Source organism: Papaver somniferum, unplaced genomic scaffold, assembly GCF_003573695.1.
Source record: "Papaver somniferum cultivar HN1 unplaced genomic scaffold, ASM357369v1 unplaced-scaffold_133, whole genome shotgun sequence".
Lineage (NCBI taxonomy): Eukaryota > Viridiplantae > Streptophyta > Magnoliopsida > Ranunculales > Papaveraceae > Papaver > Papaver somniferum.
The window spans coordinates 1,797,564-1,802,377 of record NW_020622492.1 but is presented as its reverse complement, the minus strand read 5'-3'; the positions used below and the strand labels follow the sequence as shown (position 1 = coordinate 1,802,377).

Below are 4,814 nucleotides of genomic sequence, written 5' to 3'. Positions count from 1 at the left end.
TTTTCTTCGTTAATTATTTTCCATGAAAATCTTCTTGATTTTGACCGAAGAAGTCAAAGATAATTTCGGCAACATAAAAAAAAAAATCAATGATATGGACGGAAAAAAATGGGATTTAGTAACGTACCGTAGTAGCCGTGGAAACTCACAATGAGAGACAAAACAGATACCTGACATGAAGGTGGACACTATCTCGATTATTCAAGCATCAATTCGACTAAAAAATGTAAAAGTTCAATCTACTTTAAATTGAATTGAAAAGAAATATTAGGAAGATGGTTGATTATGTATAAAGAAATTAAGAGTATCTTCCAAAGAAAATAACCATTTTGTTTTATGTCAAATCCTCGTACAGGTATCATTTAAATTTACACCAAGGATGTGCCAATCAAATAACAGTAGTGCTAGAACTTTCCTTTTTGTCGTAATAGGAGGAGATTTAAAAAGTATTGGTAAAATGAAAATATGCAATCTCGTACTAATTTCAAAAGCAATATGTATGTGTATTTACATGATATGTAAATTGGACGGAAAACAATGGATTTAGTAACGTACCGTAGTAGTCGTGGAAACTCAGAATGAGATAAAACAGATACCTGACATGAAGGTGGACACTATCTCGATTCTTCAAGCATCAATTCGACTAAAAGATGTAAAAGTTCAATCTACTTTAAATTGAATTGAAAAGAAATATTAGGAAGATGGTTGATTATGTATAAAGAAATTAAGAGTATCTGCTAAAGAGAATAACTATTTTGTTTTATGTCAACTGCATGTATATAACCATTTTTGTTATCTCAAATTTAAGATACGCAATTTGTAAACCATCCAAACATTATAAATATGAAAAGATGTAATTTCAAGGTTCATATAATATATAAAAAAAAATATATAATCAGGAATCCCCAATCCATAGATACCAACATGTACATGACTTAGTCCAAATAAGAGGTTGAAACTCTCCGGCAAAAGTAGCAACACAGTTAAAAAAATGTTTAAGAAATCTAAGGGAAATAACTATGGAACCAGCGTTTTCTTCGTTAATTATTTTCCATGAAAATCTTATTGATTTTGGCCGAAGAAGTCAAAGTTAATTTGAACAACATAAAAAAAATAAAAGATTCAATGATATGGGTATTAGGAAACCTAATATAAGAGTAAAAATGAATAGAGAACAATCATTTTTGAATATCTTTTAACTGCAAACGAAGAAACAAAATCCATACTTTGATTATGAAAGGGATTAAGTTAAAAGGGAATTTAATTTAGAATAAGAGAAACGATTTCACATTAAATGAGAAATTTAACTCCTAAATAAATGACATTGGGAGGGTGGAGAGGAAATTAAAAAACTTATTAAATATGTGTCACACTCTAGGTCATTCTTTGTATGCTAAAAATATAGATTGAAAATCTTAAATTTGTGGCTCAATCTCAACCCTTTTTTATATGCTAAAAATGTAGATTGAAAAACTTAAATCTAGACAGTCTTTTATGTGTCCCAAATATAGATAACCGCCCAATGGAAAAACACCATTGTACCTTATAATATAGATTTTCTTTTAGTTCATATATATAATCAAGTTTATTGGATTACAACCCAGAACCGTAAACAATTGGAAAAGAAGATTCTATAATTAATAGCTTCATTATCAGTGTAACTTTATTTTGCATATTTGGCTTCACCGAGGGTATACTTGATAACATCATATCAAATTGATATGGAAAAGGGAGATTTCTGATTTGGTATCACGATCATTAAAAAGGAGATTTCTGATTTGGTATCAGAGATGTACATGGTGTTAGTCCTCAAGGGAGTTGGAGGAGTTGGGTGTAGTTGTGTTTTTTCCCGTTAGTCGTGAGGGAGTTCGAGGGAGTCTCTCAAAATCCCCGTTAGTCGTGGGAGAGTTTAGAAGAGTCTCCCAAACTCCCTAAAAAACCCCGTTAGTCGTGGGGGAGTTTGAAAGAAACTCTTAAACTCCCTGTTAGTGGTAAAAATTAGAATGATAGGGAGTTGTTTTTTTTTTTGGGAGTTCTGGTGAGTTTATAGTGTATTTTTGCCTCACTCCAAATCTCTCAAAAAAGTAGAGATTTTGGGAGAGTCTCTCAAACTCCCTACACTCAATACACCAAACTCTCTCAAACTCCCTATACTCTCTTCCACTCCCTCAAAATTCCCAAGATTCAAAATACATTAAACTTCCTCCAACTCACTCGTGGACTAACCCCTGGTAGAGAAAGATGGGTTTCTGTTGCTTGTTGTTAGAGATTGTGACATTTCGATGATAAGAGTAAGGAAGATGTATGATTATACTGACATAAAAAGCAATGATCATTTGGGTTGAATTTGGGCAGTGCTCTTGAACAAGAACATAAGGAAGAAGAAGAACAGTTGCCATGAATTCATTGGGTATGCTGATAGTTTAGGACTTGGTTGAGAATCATGTACGAATAATATGAATTATGTATTGTGTATGGATTCATGAATGCAGAGAAGAAACTAAACAAGAGATCAATAACAACTTCACCGTTTTTGTCATTCACCACCAGTTAAAACACATACATGGTGTTTGTTTAAATGCCTGAGCAATCAGCTCCACTGCCAAGTCCGTTGTTGCTGATACCATACCATGTTTCGTATGGTTTTTTAGTGATGGGTTAGAAGAGATTAAATACGACAGATATTGATGATGGTTATTTCCATTGATTGATGTTGGCTGCTAAGTTGATGAAGTTCTTGTAGATGGCAATGATGATATATCATTAATGATGTTCGTTTGAAAGAATATTTGAGTTTGGTTTCTTTAGTGATTGATGAGAAGCGGAGAATGAAGTATTGGGTTTGAGTTAGTTTCTGTTGCTGAATAATTGATGGTGGAACTCGAGTGGATTGGATTGAGTTTGTGGTGGTTGGTCGGCATGGAAGAAGACGAAGAAAATGATGATAAGATGTGACCGCATGAAAGCATATACACAAACTATCACATGAGCCGTTGGATTGGTTGATTTCTAACCGCAAGATTAAATTCGTAGGGTCAAATACTAACGGATCATAAACAATTCGTTAAATAATTATTGTTTATTATTAATTTTAGTTATTTAGTTACCGAAAGGTTAAGTCAACCGTTTGACTTCACAGTCTCTCACGGGTCAAGGTATCCACGCTTAATATTTCAAATTTTGGGTACCAAAGCTAGGTGTTGGACATTTATTGGGTACCATACGTTAAATAACCCTAGAATTATTCATTTAAACATGTAAAAATGAGACCATGAAATGTAGCGTTGTATTACCTTTGTAGAAATTCAGTCCAAACACAAGTTCACATGCTCTTCTGTCAACCATGCCATATACTACATTATCATGTTACCAAAAATTTTGTGCAGTCAGTAGGGTCCTATGTCCTGACCTGAATATGCACGATCCCCTCGTACCCAATGTTAATGTCCGCTGCAAGCACCTATACATTTGCGGATTGGCAAAGAACAATTTTATTCAGTGTCCTTGAGTCTAAACTACAACTTAAGAAAAAGGTTGAAATTTAGATTGAAAGAAGAGAGTGACAAACTTGGGAGATCACCATAAGTTGTTCGTCTTCTGATCGTGAGTCAAACTATCCCCCTGAGATACAAATTTTATTGATAAACACCAAGTACAATAACATCAATAGTAATTCAAATACAAATGTCAGCAATTCCAGGAATAAAAGAAATACCAATAAAGCTTCCCAAACATCATCTTTGAAATTATCAGGCACGAGCCTCCAGTCAGTGAAGTTAATCGGAACATGAATTCTTATGATCTCTCCTGCTCTAGTATACAATCTAGTAGCACTATCTCTCACGGGCTTCAAACCTTAGTCAAATGTGAGGTGCATCTTTGGTGTTACTGAAGAAGAGCTGGACATGTTTTGCTGTGATGCTGTAGCTCTAGAACTTGTGCTCTGCGTTTCTTATGTTATACTGCAAATATAAATAAGAAGTATTAGTAAAATCACAGTAAGGAGCAGAAGGCAAATCAAATTACATTAGTAAGATTATTATAAAAAAAATTAATGGCTTCAAAAGAAACCCTAAGTTTCTCGGTGTTCCACAGATTCATAGAATTCACTATTCACATCTTTATTTCGAGTTCTAATCCTATCATGTTTCAGTACCAGGCAGAGTTGAAATCAAATCCTAAAGAAACCCTGGGTTCTTCATACTTAATTTGATAACAAAATTGATAACAATTGAGTGATTGAATCATTGAAGATGATATTATATGCGTTCAAATGATCGGAGCAAAAAGAAATAAGGTTGAAATCCTCCCTTCAATCATTAATCAGTAAGAACACAAGAAAATCCTTTTCATTTACTCTCAAGTCTTCTAACAGTCGACAAAATCAGAACCCAAACTCACCACCTTCAGTCAGTTAGGTTCATAAAAGATCTGTGTAGGAGTTTTTCAATATTTTTAGTGGAATTTCTTCTTCACCTGAGTCTGTCGTCGGTTTCTCTCTGAATACTTTCTATCAGTGCCAAAGTACCGAATATTTCAAATGGATAATCTTAAGAGTTTTATCACAACTCAATCCAAACATATCCCTAACAGAAAAATTTAACCAAAATCATGACATGGATCTCAGGTGTCACAGTAGGTGTGCGCCACATTTTCAACAAAATTTTAAAATAAGCCCAAATCCTCTGATTTGTACAATTTTAATATGTTATTAAGCTAATCTCTCATCATTAATTACGAGATATATAAAATCAAAACTAAGTATTCAGATAAAAACGTTACTAACAACCCAACCATATGGTTGGCTATCCGAA

General features: G+C 33.6%; 1 long non-coding RNA gene across 3 annotated transcripts; it reads right to left on the bottom strand.

Moving 5' to 3' along the window:
* Positions 1–2,127: 2,127 nt before the first annotated feature.
* On the bottom strand, positions 2,128–4,598 carry LOC113333743. 3 transcript variants are annotated; one of them, XR_003352298.1, is made up of 4 exons: positions 4,477–4,598; positions 3,716–3,962; positions 3,569–3,621; positions 2,128–3,460 (listed from the first exon to the last, which is right to left on the bottom strand). It is a non-coding gene; the product is annotated as an uncharacterized LOC113333743 (long non-coding RNA). The 3 variants fall into 3 exon arrangements; XR_003352297.1 differs by having other exon boundaries at positions 4,402–4,530; XR_003352296.1 differs by having other exon boundaries at positions 3,716–4,552.
* Positions 4,599–4,814: the final 216 nt, after the last annotated feature.